Source organism: Podarcis muralis, chromosome 9 (genome assembly GCF_964188315.1).
Source record: "Podarcis muralis chromosome 9, rPodMur119.hap1.1, whole genome shotgun sequence".
NCBI lineage: Eukaryota > Metazoa > Chordata > Lepidosauria > Squamata > Lacertidae > Podarcis > Podarcis muralis.
In genome coordinates this window covers 55,082,572-55,101,813 of record NC_135663.1, presented here as the reverse complement: position 1 = coordinate 55,101,813, position 19,242 = coordinate 55,082,572, and the positions used below count along the sequence as shown (strand labels likewise).

At 44.1% G+C, this 19,242-nt stretch overlaps 1 long non-coding RNA gene across 1 annotated transcript in view; it reads left to right on the top strand.

Moving 5' to 3' along the window:
• The window catches only part of LOC114603933 (uncharacterized), a 29,347-nt gene extending 10,633 nt beyond the window's left edge, over nucleotides 1-18,714 (top strand). Inside the window, exon 2 of the long non-coding RNA XR_003708186.2 lies at nucleotides 17,797-18,714. This is a non-coding gene — a long non-coding RNA (uncharacterized LOC114603933). The remainder of the gene's footprint in view (nucleotides 1-17,796) is intronic.
• The last annotated feature ends 528 nt before the right edge of the window (nucleotides 18,715-19,242 follow it).

Genomic DNA, 19,242 nt, shown 5'->3' with positions numbered 1-19,242 from the left:
GTGAAAGCATGCTGAAAGCACTGGTCTAAGCAACAGTGAAGCGTTTTAGTTTATGTGCCTCCTCATTCCTGGAATTCAACAGAGATTTCTCCATTTCTGGCAAAGCAGTTCCAAAAAAGGTTTGTCTTGTAAACATGCTAGAGTTTTGAAAACACATAAAGGTAAAGGTAAAGGGACCCCTGACCATTAGGTCCAGTTGTGACCGACTCTGGGGTTGCGGCGCTCATCTCGCTTTACTGGCCGAGGGATCCGGCATACAGCTTCTGGGTCATGTGGCCAGCGTGACTAACCCGCTTCTGGCGAACAAGAGCAGCGCACAGAAACGCCGTTTACCTTCCCGCCGGAGTGGTACCTATTTATCTACTTGCACTTTGACGTACTTTCGAACTGCTACGTTGGCAGGAGCAGGGACCGAGCAACGGGAGCTCAATACAGTATATTAAATCATACTTAGAGCCAAGCTTTTGCCTTCTGATTAAGGCTGGCAATTTTCAGTGCTTTCTGTATGGTAAGAATGTTTCCCACTTATGATTTAATTTTTGTATATCTAGTTTTCCTTTTCTCTTTTGAGATGCTATATAAAATCACTGCAGTTTTGAGTGCTGCATTAAAGCATAATAAAATCAAAATCATGATTTTCCTTTTGCAACATGTACACTTATTATTTAATAACTGTATTGCTTCTCAGCTGCCCCCTTTCAGCTCTGCCCACCGGAATGTAGAATCTCTGATCCAATTATCATCATCATCATCATCATTTTTAATTTGTATACCGCCTTTCTATCTTACAATACTCAAGGCGGTTTACAAGCTGAAGAAACAAAAAATCTACATCTTATAACAATCTAATACAATACAAAAATGTGATAATAAAACATAACTTTAAAATAGGCAGCCTACATAAAAAAAAAAGTAACATTCAACAATCAATTAGAATAGTATAAAATAATATCAACATAAAAGTTAAACAGAAAGTTCAACAGTTACAATAATATCTAAACTATAATCAATAAAACAATGGCAAGCCACAGTACATAAAACAATACAGTACACATTGAGAAGCAGAGGGTAGAGCAAGGCAGGTGGAAGGAGGACTTGCCTGATGGAGTCTCTCCCCTCACAGTTCTTCCTCCAGGACCAGCTCCCTTATGAGGACTTCTAGGGCTGGAGGGTGGGGCAAGGCAGGTGGAAGGAGGCCTTGCCTTATGGAGTCTCTCCCCAGGCAAACTTCTGTGCCATCTTGAAGAGGCTCCTTGGTTTCAAGTCAGTGTTCCAAGTGCATAGATTGGCTTCTGACTGCTTTGTATGTACGGGAGGGTTCAGAGTTTGATGGATTTCCCAGTTGGAAAGCAATGACTAAAATATGTCAGTCGTGACCAGGGAAATTTTCAAGACTTCCCACTTTAGAAGGAGGAGGTTCTTTATCTGAGAGCAAGCTCTGTACCAGCAGTTGGCCAGGCCAGCTACTGGCAGCTCAGAAGGACCCCTTATCAGCTTGACCTGACTGCATGGGCCTTGCTGCAGCCCTCACTCCTGGGTGGCTGTTTTAGCAGTGAGCACATGGTGGTGCCACTGTTGAAAAAGAGCGAACCTCTGTAGTGGCCGACTGCCGGTCTAATTTGCCCAACATACAATGTGCTGGTCTGTCTCAAAAGACAATGGAGCGCGCCTCTGGGAATGAAGTCAAACCACTGGAGAATCACAGCGCCTGCTGTGGCTGCAGAGGCTGATCCATCTATAGATCTATAGTCGGGGTTCAACTATAGACAGAAATATGTGTTGCTGCTGTTAAAGAAACAAAAGAAGAGAAACAGCAGCCACTGTGTGAGAGAGGTGGCGGGACAGTCCCATGCCAAGGACCTCCTGAGGTCTGGCAATGGAGGTTGGAGTCTAGCAATACTTGGAGGGCCACAGGTTCCCACCCTGCTCTGTTTGGTCACCATGCTGGTGAGTTCTGTTGGCCTCATATTGACTTTAATAAGTTGTGTTGACTTATTGAACTAGAGCAGTTCAACAAGTGGCACCTATCTGGGTTGCCAGAGTCTTGTCTAGCACTGTGACAGATTAATGAATCCTGCATTTAGTCCTGAGTCTCAGAGTCCCATGACACTGCTTCCTACTGCAGCTATGAATGTAATTCCTTATTTTTCTAATGCAGCAATTTGTTTCCTTCTTTCGTAATCTGATTTTTCAATTTCCGCAGAACTATCTTGAAGGGTTAAGAGCATTAATAAAGTTCAAATGTTTTTAATAAAATGGGTGCCTTTAATTATACCCTTTATTTTGCACTAGAAATTATGACTCTAATAAGAAGAGGAACGGTTTGAAAATGAGTGACTCATGCTCCCTGCTTTTATGGAAGTTTACTAGTTGGTACGTTAAGTCACTGAGGAATAAGGAAACACTAATTATATTGTCTGAGACTGACCGGCCTCATTCTTCAAGCAGCTAACTGAGTTGCTTTGTGCATTTATATCTACAATAATTGGATTCTGAGACTCAGAATAGATGCTTTAATTAAATTGTAGAGTAAAGATGGCTTTTTTTAATGTTATACAATGTATCACTTTTTTAAATGCATGAGGCTTCTACATTTGCCTCCCAGTAGTTTTATAGGTCAAAGCCTCGTTTGAAGAAGCTAAATGCCATGCATGAAATGAAGCATGTCCGAACTTCCAAACACTCTTGTCAATTGACTTGATTTCCACATTACACATGCTTCCTTATTTAAAGGGGCATTCGGATTTTCCTTGCCTATTTTAGAATCCCATGAAGGGAGGAGTGCCTTGCATATTCAGGCTGCCTTTGCTTTCCTCTTACTTGCCTCTCCTCTGGTGGTGAGTCACTTCTGCTTTGAGACTGCTAAACCTGCTGCTCTAAGGACGGGGTAATATCTGGCAGCTCCTTCTCCTTTCCATGGGGGCATAGATCAGGGATAGGCAACCTAAGGCCCGGGGGCCGGATGCGGCCCAATCGCCTTCTCAATCCGGCCTGTGGACAGTCCAGGAATCAGCGTGTTTTTACATGAGTAGAATGTGTCCTTTTATTTAAAATGTATCTCTGGGTTATTTGTGGGGCCTGCCTGGTGTTTTTACATGAGTAGAATATGTAAAGGTAAAGGGACCCCTGACCATTAGGTCCAATCGTGAACGACTCTGGGGTTGCGGCGCTCATCTCGCTTTATTGGCCGAGGGAGCCAGCGTACAGCTTCTGGGTCATGTGGCCAGCATGACTAAGCCGCTTCTGGCGAACCAGAGCAGCGCATGGAAACGCCAACCTTCTGATCGAATTCGAACTGCCGACCTTCTGATCGGCAAGTCCTAGGCTCTGTGGTTTAACCCACAGCGCCACCCGCGTCCTGTAGAATATGTGCTTGTCTGGCCCACCACATGGTCTGAGGGACAGTGGACCAGCCCATGGCTGGAAAATGTTGCTGACCCCTGGCATAGATATTTGGGGGAGGTGAGGCAAGAGCAGTGGCGTAGCGTGGGTTGTCAGCACCCGGGGCAAGTCAAGTAATTTGCGCCCCCTAACCCGTGGATTTGCGCCCCCTAACCTGTGGATTTGCGCCCCCTAACCTGTGGATTTGCCCTAACCCCAGATGTTGCGCCCGGTGCGGCCGGCCCCCCCTGCACCCCCCACGCTACGCCACTGGGCAAGAGGTAAGATGATACCAAGCGCCTTTTCACCTTCCTCTGCCTACAATTTCTGGGAGGAGTGTGTCTGTCACTGTCTTGTGGAATGTAAAACACAGTGGGAGCTCAAATACGGAGGCTCTATCCAACTCTTTTACGTAGTGCATGTGCAAGGTTTTTGTGTCAGCAGTCATGTGGGTAGGTTCTTTTTCGCTCTCTCTCGCCTCCTCTCTGTTTCCCCAATCTTATATTGTCTATAACAAAGAATATCTCACATAGAATGTAACAGATCTGTCGAAAAGGTTCTATGAACCGAAAACAGAGACACTGTATGTACTTTTGTAATTCAAGAAAATCTTTAATGAAAACATTTTTTGAAAATACTTACACTCTTTGGCACTATGGCCTTTCCATGCTAAATGCAAATTGGCAGAAATTGCACCTGCATACCTGGTTCTCACCCACGCACCCATTTCTGAAATGTCTTGTGCAAACTACCCCTGTCTTCAGGTAACAGCTTTCCATGTTCTCCCAGCAGTGGCAGCCAGTTATGTGGAGCAGGCTGAGGAACTAAAGAGTATTCTATAATTACATCCCAAGTTATATTATCCATGATGATGGGAGGACCAAGACACACATGGCTGCAGTTTTCAGCAACAGCCACCCGCACATGGAGCATAACATTCAGTTTGGCCCTATGGCAAATTTAAGGCAATGATGCAAATATAACTTCAAGACATATTGGCTGAGAAGTTGTAATACCATGCAGTGCATTATGGGAGGTTATGCTTCTAACAAAGTACAAAATTTTTGCATACAAACTGCTAGGAGCTGAGCACTAAGGAGAAATAACAGGTCAGATAATGCGAGTGAAGTATGGAGTATACCTTCTTGTGCCATTATTGGTAGCAGGTTATGTGACACACTGCTGATTTGAAGGTATTTGCCCCTTTGAAAATTCACTTTACAGCAGATGTTAAAAAGAAAGCCTCTGTGGTGCACACAGAAACAGCTTTTTACAAAAACAACGCAGTCAATAGCTAAAGTGCTCTGATTCCCAGGAGGGAATTACACAAGAAGTCTTGAATAAGAACATACAGAGCTAGACTGTAATCACTGGAGAGAGAGAGAGAAAGAGAAAGAGAGAGAGAGAGGTGAAAGCTTCTTTGTATGAACTCTTAGCCCAGAGGCACTCAAGGGCTTTCCAACTTTTTCTGTGACCTGGTTACATTTCACAATTCCTGTGATGTTTATATGGAGAACACCATGTAAACAGAAGTCACACAGTTCACCTGCTCCAATACAGTAGTTCACACAAAAAGAAAAAAGCAGAGTTTGTCTTGCTCAGAATTCAGACAGTCTTCATCAGGGCTGGCCTAAGATATTTTGGTGCCCAAAGCACAGCAACACAGCAACAAAATGCATCCCTCCAAGCCAAGGGACATAAATTACTTTGGTACCTGTGGCCAGTGTTAGAAACTGAAATATGAAAGCCAGGAGCTAAACGGCACCTTAAACCTAGGTCATGGGCGCCACAACGGAATGTCTAGGCGCACTTTTTTCGGAACAAGAATACAAAGCTGAAAATGAATGAACTGCAGCTAAAATATCATGTTCATTTTTCACATGGTCTAGTCCTTCCCCTGCCCACCCCCCTAATATTCTTAAGAGGGTCTCTTCTCCAGTCTTCAGAGAGTAGTTGGAAGTGGGGAGGCAGAAAAAGGTCTTCCTTTCCTTCCACTCTGCAGTTTTAATATGAAATCTTAGGCGCAGTGTTGCGCCCAAAGCTCAGAAACTGCTCACACTAATGAAATTCCCTGTCGCCTAGAACAATGGGAGTTTCGAATAACTGCCTGTGGCAGAAGAATTCCAGAAACACATATGTCTCTCGCTCCCTAGCAGTAAAAATGCAATGATTATTACTGCTTGTGCTGCTACATAACTAACCATTTGTATACACTGATCTAGGAGCAATCCAAGCCCCTGGGAAATGTGCACAAATGAAGCAACTACATGAAATTAAGTAACCACTATCAAAGTAAAAAGAGGGACACGGGTGGCGCTGTGGGTTAAACCACAGAGCCTAGGGCTTGCCAATGAGAAGGTCGGCGGTTCGAATCCCTGCAATGGGGTGAGCTCCCGTTGCTCGGTCCCTGCTCCTGCCAACCTAGCAGTTCGAAAGCACGTCAAAGTGCAAGTAGATAAATAGGTACCGCTCCGGCGGGAAGGTAAACAGCGTTTCTGTGCGCTGCTCTGGTTCGCCAGAAGCAGCTTAGTCATGCTGGCCACATGGCTCTCTCGGCCAATAAAGCGAGATGAGCATTGCAACCCCCAGAGTCGGTCACGACTGGACCTAATGGTCAGGGGCCCCTTTACCTTTTTATCAAAGGAAAAAGGGAAAAAATGAAGTAACCACATGCATCTTTCCCACCCAATCAGCACCTCAGGAACAGCCCATTAAATCAACCTGCATGGTTGTTTCATTCATATAACATCATGTGATCACATAATGAGATAATGGTCTCCTGCGATGGGCCTCTCTGTGCAATTTATCTAATGGTGCAGTTCATCCACCCATAATAATGTGTGAACATAGGGAGGGGCTTTATCCTCTGTCATTCAAACCGACAGGTCTTCTCTAGGGCATCAGGTGGAAGGCTTTCCCAGCCTAATTACAAGGCTCCTTTAACCAGCAATGCTAGCAATTGACCTAGTCTCCATGGGCTGGATGTGACCAGAAATAGTGAGGCGTTGGTAGGGTGTGCACCCCTTCTTTCTGCCTTGGATTGGTGTGCCACTTTCCTACTTTCTTCATGTAAAACTTTGTTAACACCCTTAATTATTAGTATTAATAATTAGTAGTAGTAGTATTAATAATAATAATAATCAACACCCTTAAGAATTAACACTTTTCCTTAATTCTTTAATCTCTTCCTATGTATCAGAACCATTCAGAATAATTCACTCTAAAGGGCAACTTGGGTGGTTGAGTCTGGGTCCCAAATTAAGTTAGTAGTTAATGAACTTCAGTTTCTTTTTTATTATTATTCTATTAAAGATTTTCTTGTTTTACAGAAGTATGTGTAATGTCTCTCGTATTTTTTCCATGTAACATTTTTACAAATCCGTTTCATTTGTTGAGACATTGGGGGGTGGGAGATGGGGGGGTGGGGAGGGTCGGGTGGCGATGTTTCTATTTTGCTTAATGTATGTAGGGTTTGGTGTCAGCGTTGCTCGTGCAGGTTCTTTGCTGTTCACTTTGGTGTTGAGAGAGGTTGGGGTTGGCCTAGGGTGTGGTTGTCTGTTTGTGATTGGCTGTGGTGATCTTTGTTTCTTCAACTTTATCTTAGTTCACCTGTTGAGACCTTGCATAGCCTCACCCACCTCTGGAGGAAGGTGAAAGACAGCTGGATGCCACCAGCATACTGACAATTCCTCATCCCAAATCACCAGGGCCCAATCTCTCCCAGCACTTTCATGTAGATGTTAAAAAGCATGGTCGGCAGGATTAAACCTTGCATAATAACCCCACAAGGTAAAACAAACCGGGCAGAGCAGCAGTCCCTCAGCACTACTTGTGACCCAGCTGGTCACTCAGATCTCCATGAGTGACACTCCTACTAGTGCTATATGGTCCCAAGGTTTGTCTTATGTCTGCCAAAACCAGGGCTTTTAGTGTGGTGGCACCTGCCCTTTGGAACGAACTTCCAGTGAATGTCAGCCAAGCAGTTGCAGTTTTGGTAATAAGGTGTTCGCTTAAAATTTATCTGTTCACCTAAACCTTCCTTGAAGGGAGATCTAGCCAGGCTTTCCTTGAGGAGAGATCTAGCTATGATCAATTGATTTTTTATTTATTTATTTATTTATTCATTCATTACAAATCAATAGATCTCTGTCGTTGTGCACACCCTGTGGAACACCCTCCCATCAGATGTCAAGGAAATAAACTATCTGACTTTTCGAAGACATCTGAAGGCAGCCCTGTATAGGGAAGCTTTTAATGTTTGATGTGTTGGAAGCCACCCAGAGTGGCTGGGGCAACCCAGTCAGCTGGGCGGCATATAAATAAATTGTCGTTGTCATTATTTTATCAGTTTTTATTGTTAGTTTTATACTGTTCACCACCATGGTATTTTTTTGCTAATGTTGGCTGTGTGTAAATGACTGAGAGTAAACAAACAGGTAGAGACATACACAGAACTTCTAAGGTTCACTGCCTCCAACTCCCATCTCCACTAAGGTACCCAAAACGATGCAATGCTCAGTATTACTTAGTGAATGCTAGTACTCAGAATATTCCATTCTTACACCTATGTAGGCCAAATGTCAAACTGGTTTAAAATAAAAATACCTAGTAGCAGGAAAGGGCAGGTCTGTAACCTTTTTGGTTTAATGTGTCAAATGAAAATTGGATGTAGTAATTTAAACAAGCAAGAATAATATATCCATATGATTAGCACAACACTGTCATCTTCATCTTGTTTTAAGAGAATTGACCCCAGTACTTCAAAAACACTTCAAAGGTGACATTTAATTTCTTCCGCCATGCTGAGACAGAGTTTATTCAAATACATTGGAAAAGACTCGAGATGATTGTCAAGCGGGAAAGGAGCCACATTAAATAAATATATATGTAATCTCAAAGCCCACTGTGCTCATCTGTTCTGCTGAGACATCTGTTCTCGAATTCTGTTGCTAACAAGCTGTGAGTACAAATAAGACATTTCAGCCTGAAATAACTACCCTATAATTGGCATCCACACTGCTGGGGCTGAACTTGAACATTAAGTTAATTTCTTTTTTAAAAAAAAGATAGCCATGTTATTAAAGCCTCTCTGATAAGCCTATAGAAATTATCAACTTTTCTATGGTGTTAAATTGCTGAGAGAAAGACAGTTTCATTTTTAAAACTTATATCTCTTTGCCTTATTATGCATGGCATCTATACCCCACCTTTGAGCGAAAAAAGGCTCTGAGTGGTTTGCAAAAATCAGCTTACAGTTGTTTTAAAACACAGGTTTATACACACCATGCCCCAAACAGGCATATTTCAAGCTTGCTATCATCTCATAGCTATTCCCCCCCCCCCCCATCTGAGGCAACTGTATAATACACCCAGCCAAATATGTTGGGGACCATTCACCGGACACTACTGTGACACAACCTCTGTTCATTGGAAACTGATCTGCATAAAAACATAGCTGATATTGATGAAGGAGGTGGCTCCTGTTTCTGTTCCTTCACCTCAATGCATTGGCAAGGAATAGGTCTTGGCAGCATAAACCTGAACTCAGTGCAAAGATAGGACCCAAACCAATGAGTGCATTTAGACTAAAAGTTAAGAATCCCCCCCCAATCTTCCAGAATCTGTTCAACAGTGGAACAGAGCAGATCTTCTTGGAAGATGATGTACTGTCCTTCATTAGATGTCAGGGACCGTGCTGAGGAGGGCTGCACTGAGGAGGATATGGTGGGAGCCTCCCCCTGATCCTGAATCTTCCCAGGAGCAGGAGGACAGTATAGATTTGGAACAGTGGTTTGCAGAGGGGCATAGTTCAGAAGGCAGAAGCTGGGAAATACTGGATGGGGAACAGCTAGGAGAAGAAACACTGGAAGAGAGAGGGTTAACAGATTCACGGTCTCTAGACAGCATTCCTCTGCTCAGGCCAAGGTCAAGAAGAGCTCAGAAAGTCTCAGAACAGAAAGCACAGAGGGTGCAAACTCAGATTACAAGACGTAGGAGTGACGTAGATTAATAGGGACGGAAGGGGGTGTGATCCTTAATTGGGAGCACCTCCATTTCTAGGAGATGTGTTCTTTGTTCTCTCGCTGTGATTATTAAAGTTTCTAACTGGTAAGACATTCCTTTCTTTGATCTTCTTATCTACTGCCACAGGGGGCAGAGGTGGGGGGAGGAAGCTGATTCGCCGAAGCCTGACATTAGAGATTTTTAAGCAGGTTTTAGGATGGCCACCTATCTGAATTGCTGCAGAAATAGATCTCCTACATCAGCCAGGAGGTGGTGGTGGACTTCCCACACTATGATTCTGTTTACCAGCAATCCAACTAACAAAGGAATGGTTAGCCAGCAGCTGTAGCAATATGTACCATCACTTCATATTTGAATTCTCCTTGGATTTGCACCTTTAAAAAAAAAAAATTCTGGTTATTGTCAATGTTTTAATGTTGACGTTTTATTAAGCTTTTAATATTTTGTTGAGAGCTGCCCAGGCTGGTTGGGGCAACCCAGTTAGATGGGTGGCATATTATATTATATTATATATATTATATTATATTATATTATATTATATTATATTATATTATATTATAATATTATATTATATTATATTATATTATATTATATTATATTATATTATATTATATTATATTATATTATTATTGGCTCAGGTCACCAAGTGCCACTAGCCTCCAAAGAATTTAATACACCAGGTAGGCCACCAGGAAGGGACGTGGGTGGCGCTGTGGGTAAAAGCCTCAGCGCCTAGGGCTTGCCGATCGAAAGGTTGGCGGTTCGAATCCCCGCGGCGGGGTGCGCTCCCACTGCTCGGTCCCAGCGCTTGCCAACCTAGCAGTTCGAAAGCACCACCAGGTGCAAGTAGATAAATAGGGACCGCTTACTGGCGGGAAGGTAAATGGCGTTTCCGTGTTCTGCGCTGGCTCGCCAGATGCAGCTTGTCACGCTGGCCACATGACCCGGAAGTGTCTCCGGACAGCGCTGGCTCCGGGCCTCTAGAGTGAGATGAGCGCACAACCCCAGAGTCGGTCAAGACTGGCCCGTACGGGCAGGGGTACCTTTACCTTTACCTTTAGGCCATATTGCTGATGGCATCAAACATACAAGTGTCTGTTCTAGCTGCAAAAAAATTCAGTAATCTTCCATGCTGAGCCTTTTGAAACTTAACAACACTGTGCTGCTGCTGCTACTTGTATCTCTATCAGAGCTGGCAACCTTTCAGGCACCAAATCACAAGAAAATACTACCTCCAATTGATTTGTTTACTTAAGATGTTCTTGGCTCCTGTCACCATAAGCCACACAGTACTTAAAAGCAGCCACATTTAATTAAGTTTCTAGGCACCAAAGCCCTCCAATCTGGACACTTCTGAAGCCTGATGATTAAGTGCCAAACCATTATTGTTCCAACATGTCCTCACAGATGCAAACTTTGGATAGGAGCCTCCCTTAATTCTTGGCAGCAGAATTCTGGGTTTACGCAGCCTTGCTCATCGTGGCCAGTGATGTGGGACCAAAAAGAAAAAAGAAAATGCCACCAAAAAAATTCCCAGCAGAAATGCTTTTCCAATTTCATAAGTTTATTAGTAATGATGAATGGATGCCCGTTGCAAAGACAACACTGGCAATCATGGCAATTTCCAAGATTCTAGCTTTGCTTGCTAAATCCAAGTACAATATACCTACTAGAGTGAACATTTTCTGATACAAAGTGAAAATGCTCTGATGCGAATTAACTTAATTTGCATAAGGAAAATTCTAAGTCAAAATTTTCCCAAAAATCCACATCGCTGATGATAAATAATGGGCAGTTTTCTTCTGCAGCCCTTGCATTAAGCCCTTCTCTGTCTCTCCTGTTGGAAGGGAAGACTGTGCCTTTCCTCGTTTGTAGGGAATGAGCACAACATAGTTTATAGATTACTGAATTTCAGCCATGCCAACCTGGGTTCAAATTCCAGTTTAGCCATGTCATTTACTAGGCAGGTCTTACAGGCTTGCGAGATGACACCATATTCACCAGCCTGACCTCCATGTTGGCAGTTTGGTATACAAATTGTGTATTCCAACACTTGGACAGCCCTTGAAGCAACTTTTATCTTCCTTCCCCACCATGAGCCCCTCAAATTTAAAAAAAATGGCTACTGGTTATAGGAGCACTGGAGTGATCCTATAGTTAAGGCAGGTGGCAAAACAAGTTTCTGCCATCCTATGTCATATATGAGCAAGTTTGTTTGTTTTTCCTCACAGAATTCATTCTTAAAGGTAAATAAATGCATTGTGCGAAAGGTGGATTATGCTCTTTTAATGTTACTTTTCTCTTTGGTCCTTTTGTAAGTAATAGCTCGATGATGCTCAAGTTCATGCAACCTATAGCAGGGCTGGCTAACCTATTGCTCTCCAGATATTCTTGGACTTCAGCTCCCATCATCTCTGACTGTTGGTCATGCTGGCTGATGCTGATGAGAGTTTGAGTCCAACATTATCTGGAAAGCCATCCCTGCTCTATAACATTGAAGCCCTTGCTGCTAAACCATGCCACATTTACTATGAAGTCTGATCATTCATTCATGAGGGAATTGGTTTGTTGGCAAAATACACTTCAGGCTCCTTGCCCAATGCGCAGATAATCAGAAGACCTGTTCTTTTCAGGTAACAAAACTGCTAGCAATCTTTTATGCAAATGTTTCTCCTCAGCTGATAGCTGATGCTGAGCTCTCCTGCGTTGAGGATAGTACTAGCAGATGCTGCAACGCAACAAAAGGTCCCTTGACACTAACAAAACAAGCCAATTCTGCCTCTGAAGCAAGCACAGAATTCGATTTCTTCCCATCTGTTTCTTCCCTTGTGATAATAGTCTGAGTTACAAGTCTCAACAGATCTGTCCCTTTCACAAGGCTGAAAAGACAAGATCAAATTGCATGCTGCCGACAAAGTCAAAGGTCTTTTTCTTTGAAAGAGATGCAGCACGAGACTAATATGATTTGTCCGTGGACTGAGAGCTTTGAGTAAAGCCATCTGATGCATTTTAAAACCTACCTATAGTTGTTCTCATGAAAAAATGTAATTACCTTGCATTTGTAGGATGCAAATTGTGTAGGCTGGATCAAAATCACACACACACACCCCCAAAAATTTCTTATCTTCCTGTTAAAACAGGGCCCAATTTTGTAATGCTTTTCTTTTCTTTGGCATTTTTGTGAGGGGGTTTCCACTTATTTTACAGGGTCTCACCTGGAAGTGCAGCTAGTATGAATTTGTGGAAAGAGCCACTCAGCCACTTCCCATTGACCCCACTTTGTAAGCACACACATCAATATATAAACCACATGTCTGAAACCCCACAGAAAGTCCTGAAACCATTTTGTCCCTCCCAAATTGACCTCAAACATTTCTTCCAGGTCGAAGAAAAATGGAAAAGCCTCCCCATTGTCTCCTCCTTCACAAATCCTGTCTTAAGGGTATGTCTGCGTATGAATAGGATCAGCCTATGATCTGGCTCAGGAACTAAGTATTAGTCATTACAAAAGACTGGCCAGGCTCCCCATGGTATCCAATCAAGTGACCATTAACAGGTCTGCCAGACAGGAGATAAACAACGCACTCAGATTTCTGTTGTAGATTGCCCTTTCTGTGATGTAGGTATGATGTATCTGGGGGGTGGTCTTGAGCTACACCCCTTCTGTCATGTATGTATGATGCTTCTGGGGATGGTCTTGGACTCCAGTGTGGGCAATTTAAAATGTATATAAGGGTGGGCACACCTTTGTTCGGGGTCCTCCTCCTTCTCCTGCGTGTGAAGGGGGCACCCTGTTGCAACAGTTCAATAAAGATCAGGCTTACCAACTGCTTTGCTTCTCAATATTCTCTGGCTGGCCTCTGTTATTTTCTCTGACCGATGAAGAACCTACAAAGTACTCTGTAAGGGTTCTTGTGTTCCCCATAAGGGAATAAGGGCATATTTTTGTTTATTCCAGTGAGAAGCAGGGAGAAAGCCCTGCAGCAATGAAAGTGGCGTGGTCGAGGGAGATGCTTAATTTTTTACGTTTTAAAAAAGAGAGAGTTAAAAATTGATAGCCCTTGATCACCTTATAGATTATGTAAAAAAAAAAAAGCAGCTGCCCTTGCAAAAAACATCAGAGAGTTTTGCCCCTTAAGTTTTCCAACTGCTTCATCTTGCTCCCACTCACCCAACAAATGGTCAAAAAGAAAACATTTTTGAAATTTTCAGCACAGCTCTAAATTGATACAGAAACAGCACAATCCTGTTTCTCAGTTCGCCAGGAGAGCCTTAGGTGTTCAACTAAGCCTCCGAACTGTTGGATCTGGGTTCTAGAATATATGCTGGCATTGGGGGTCCTATGGCTGGTGCATCAGTAGAGTAATCCCACGACTTGAAAGAGGGATTTGAAAACAGGTGCTATAGAGGGAAGAGCAGGAACATCAAGATACTAAGCTCCTTGAGACCCCCCAAGAGGTGGAATCCTATGATGGCACATTATGCCAGTAAAAGTGGGTTGCATAAGTAGGAACACATACCCCATTGAACACAATGGAGAAGCCAATAACACTGTCCTTCTGCTCTGCACAAATGTCATAAATTATCGGATCCTACCTAAACTATGCCAGTGTTATGCTTACATTAGCAACCCGCCAGAGTAGCAGGTTCTTTGTATTGCACTGCCCAGCCAAACTTCCCTGTCTAGCAAGTTTCAGTTCATATATCACCACCACAATAGCAACAATGAAACACATTTGCAACGGAACCCTCCATATGTTTTAAAAGATGTTTAGAAGAAAATCCTAAAATAGGGTTACCAGACGTCCCCGTTTCCTGGGGACAGTCCCTGGATTTGCAACTAAGTCCCTGGACAAATTCCATCCCTGGAATGTCCCCAGATTTCATCTAAAGTCCCTGGGAAACACAGCAGCAGCAGTCTCAGCCTGGAGCAGTTGGCTCTGGCTGGCTTCAGGAGCTGCTTGGAAGTCCCCATATGATGGTGGTGCAGGGGCTCTAAGATGCAGCTTCCGGGCTGCCTCCACCTTTCCTGACCCCAGCAACTAAGCTGTGAAGGGAGGCTTCACGCTGCCTATCAGAGCTTGCGTGCAAGCAGGAGGGGGTAAGGATCTCCCAGTTAGACAATGGGAAGCCTCCCTTCCCAGCTGAGGAATCCCCGCCCCCTCCTGCTTGCACACAGGTAGGAATGGGATTGGGGTTGCTCCAATGGGAAGGGAGGCATCGCGCTGCCCGAGCCTCACTGCTGCCACTCTCGGCCTTCCTTCTCCACCTTCCATGCCTGACCCACCACGCACCGCTTCCCCACCACCACCACCGAAGAACCAACAACTCAGGGGCTGCCCAGGCTCATGGAGAAAGGAGATAGAAGCCTCAGAGGAAGGGGAAACGTGGCGGTTGAGGTCAAGGCAGCAGCCGCCCCTCTGCCACCGCCATCGCTGCAGCATCAATGTGCCAAACATGTAGTAAGTAAGTATGTATGTATGTATGTATCTATTTATAGTGTCCCCAGATTCATTGAAAAAATTCTGGTAACCCCATCCTAAAATGATACCCATGCACTCCAAAACAGTCTAGCAAAACAAGTGCTCGTATTTTTAGCTCTTTTCCCTCTTCTTTTTAGGCTGTAGTTTAATTGTTTAAAAGCATTAGGAGCACAAATTTCTCAGGAAGCGACGCAGGAGACCTGGCTTTCTTTACATGTGGTTTCTACTTATTAATTTCTATTTTAACCAACTATTTGGGAAGCTGTGTTAGCAACAGTTCTAACAACAGTTTCTTGCCTCAGACTGTCACCACCACATTGCACTTGTATACTTAATAAAACAATAAAATTAAAACTACAAAACTATATGTAGAAGACCATGTACAAGGTGTGTTAAGTGTGTTGCAACTTGTTAAGTTAATGGGCTTCCTTAGCACCAAGCTTGATTGTGGGCCATACTTACTAGACCCAACACATATTTCATGTATACATTGCTAATATCAGTAACGACAAATTCTAGGAGTTGTTCATGGAAGAATAGGCTCCTGTTTAGCCTACAGCAAGTACGGTAGTTTTTATAGATGCTTTATTCATAGAAGGCCTTAAGCCTTCTGTAATAGCTTCCCTCTTATATTGTGTTGGATTCTTTCCAGTCCCCTGTTAGCAAAACCACACAAAACAATCAATGATCTGAATGAAGGAAAGAAAGAAAGAGAAGGAGGGGGGAAATCAGTACAGGACTCTGCTGTAGCTATATTAATTGAAAGCAAGAGCTTCATTTCTGAAAAGTTAGAAGAATTCTTTTTTTAAAAAAATCGTTCACAACAGCTCTCCATTACAGACAGTTGCTAAGGCAACTGCTGCTTTCAGATTTATTATGCTCTCCAAATCCTATCCAGTATAATATTACAAGCCCCACAGGTGGTAAGCTGCTACATAGCAAGATTCCGTTTTGTCCGATTATCATTACTTAATTGGCTCACATGAGAATAGGAGCATCAACCTGAAGTCCAGTGAGATTTGTTTCTTTCTTTTTTTCCTATAGAAGAGTTAAGCGCTGGCCTAGGCAGCTTTTTACAGTATAGTAAGGTGCTATATACAGGGACGCGGGTGGCGCTGTGGGTAAAACCTCAGCGCCTAGGACTTGCCGATCGTCAGGTCGGTGGTTCGAATCCCCGCGGCGGGGTGCGCTCCCGTTGCTCGGTCCCAGCGCCTGCCAACCTAGCAGTTCGAAAGCACCCCTGGGTGCAAGTAGATAAATAGGGACCACTTACCAGCAGGAAGGTAAACGGTGTTTCCGTGTGCTGCGCTGGCTCGCCAGATGCAGCTTGTCACGCTGGCCACGTGACCCGGAAGTGTCCTCGGACAGCGCTGGCCCCCGGCCTCTTAAGTGAGATGGGCGCACAACCCCAGAGTCAGACACGACTGGCCCGTACGGGCAGGGGTACCTTTACCTTTACCTTTAAGGTGCTATATACTGAGTTCCCTAAGGAAACTTCTGTGTACACTTAGAACCACTGGCTTATTTTTAAGAGAGAGGAGTATTTTCATGCAAATAACCAAAGACTGAAGAGAGACCAAGTATTCATCCAAATGATTGTAAAAATTATTCCAATATGTCAATGTGTAGAGCAGGGTTTCCCAAACTTGAGTCTCCAGCTGTTTTTGGACTACAACTCCCATCATTCCTAGCTATCAGGACCAGTGGTCAGGGATGATGGGAACTGCAATCCAAAAACAGCAGGAGACTCAAGTTTGGGAAACCCTGGTGTAGAGTATAAAATCATCCAAGATTCCATTTAATGATGTACTAATGTTCATGTGAGCCATTTAACGCGGGTGGCGCTGTGGGTTAAACCACAGAGCCTAGGACTTGCTGATCAGAAGGTTGGTGGTTCGAATCCCTGCTACGGGGTGAGCTCCCATTACTTGGTCCCTGCTTCTGCCAACCTAGCAGTTCAAAAACATGAAGTGCAAGTCGATAAATAGGTACCGCTGTGGTGGGAAGGTAAACGGCGTTTCCGTGCGCTGCTCTGGTTCACCAGAAGCAGCTTAGTCATGCTGGCCACATGACCCAGAAGCTGTCTGCGGACAAATGCCGGCTCCCTCGGCCTATAGAGCGAGATGAGCACCGCAACCCCAGAGTCGGTCACGACTGGACCTAATGGTCAGGGGTCCCTTTACTTTAATGTTCATGTGATGATACCACAAAGTGGAGTATTGATACAGGTAGGTAACCATGTTGGTCTACCATAGTTGAAACAGAATTTAAAAACACCTTCCAGTAGCACCTTAGAGACCAACTAAGTTTGTTATTGGTATGAGCTTTCGTGTGCTACTGGAAGGTGTGTGTTTTTTTATGGAGTATTGATGTGAGTCTATCTCAGGCAGGATAACAGTGCGGCTTGCCTGGGATTGCTTGGTACTCCACCTCATCCTGACTCACTTCTTTGCCTTCAACAGCATTCTGACATGAAAATATTTAGTAGCTTTCCCCAAATCCCACCACATGCCCAAACTTAGAAGCGCTTAATTCCTGCAGATGACCACACTGCTAACGGCACAGCACCAGGGACTAGTGTTCTTGTTTTTTGAAAAGTTGGGAAAACTACACATAATGCAAAACTGATGCTCAAATGGTGCTCAAGTGCACAATGGCACCCATGAGGCTGCTGTATTCCTCCTCCATTTTGATCTCCCCCACCCCCTCTTTGGGAGTGAGAATGTCTGGAAGACTACCAAAAGTTGAGAAAGAAAGTAAGAGAAGTTGATAGAGGAAGTGTGTTATATTGTAAGCCATCTTGAAGGGATGGCTTACAATATACTTAGGGGAGGGCTGAGGACAGAGTCGGTGCCTATGGACTGTGTGCAACTTGTTTCAACAGGATTGCTCATCTCTTCCATTCTAGAAAGAAGAGTGGTGAAGTTGATTCCTCTGTCTGGACTTCTGCCAATCACATGACAAACACTAGTGATTTACTGGCTTCTTCCTTTCCCGGTATCGTGGCTGGATGACAGCGTGGTTTAACATTTTTATATACACCAACCAATAATGGAGCACAAAGGCAGTCAGGAGGCCACAGACTGGGGAGTTGGTTGCCACCAGGAGCTGCAAAAGAGGTGAGAGGTTTGGGACAACAGGGGATGGCATCTATGAGGGCTCTGCAAGCTTCAGACCTCCAGCCTCAGGCTAAGTATCAAAAGGCTGGTCCCTCATTCCAGCTGGTGGTACAGTAGTCTTGGACTCAGCAGGCTCCTTCTCCTCTTGCCTTAAGATAAATTCACATGTTGAAATATACCAGTACTCAGAGTCGCAAAGTGATTTCATGCTCTTTATTCAGCTCATAGTGGTGAGGAGGAATGGAAGTCCCCTCAAAGTATCTGCTTTATATACATTATTTACACAATGGGCTACACGTGATTGGCTAATTCCGGACTTCTCCTGTAGGCCAATCAGGTTGTGGATTCACTTTTATCTGGAGCTGGATTGGGTGGCTCCTGCCGACAAATCATACTGCTGCATTGTTCTAGGACCAATCAGACTGCTGCATTCTGAATCCTATTGTTCTAGGACCAATCAGACTGCTGCATTTTGGATCCTATTGTTCTAGGACCAATCAGACTGCTGCAGTTTGGATCCTATTCAACTCAGTACATAACACATGTGCTTTTTGGAGTTTATGATAATTTGGGCAGTGCATCAAGAGACATAGTGATGGCCATTACTTGAGATGGAAATGTAAAAGGTTTTAAAATATTCATGGAGGATTGGACCATCAATAAGTTCTTAACCATGGTATCTACATTTATAAATATTAAATTATTATTAAATTATAATAACCAACAAATCTCTGCATTATATTATAATAAATTATAATAACCAACAAATCTCTGGTGCCTCGCAAGACGAAATTAATTCGTTCCGCAAGTTTTTTCTTCTTGCGAGTTTTTCGTCTTGCGAAGCACAGTTTCCCATAGGAATGCATTGAAAATCAATCAATGCGTTCCTATGGAAACCGCTTTCCGACCAGGTCCGGGGACAGTCTGTCCCCCGAACTCTTCTGAAGGCTGGGGGGGGGACAAGGGCTTTTCTTCCCACCGCCAGCCTTCAGAAGGCTGTTCTGAAGTCTGGCGGTGGGAAGAAAAGCCCTTCTCCCCACCTCCCGCCCCGCAAGCTCCAGGGACAGGAGGGCTTTGCTGCCGACCGCCAGCATTTTAAAAGTCTCCGCTGTCCCGGGGCGATTTTAAAATGCTGGCGGGCGGCAGCAAAGCCTCCGCTGTCCCGGGGCAATTTTAAAATGCTGGCGGGCAGCAGCGAAGGCTTCGCTGCCGACCCCCAGCATTTTAAAAGCCCC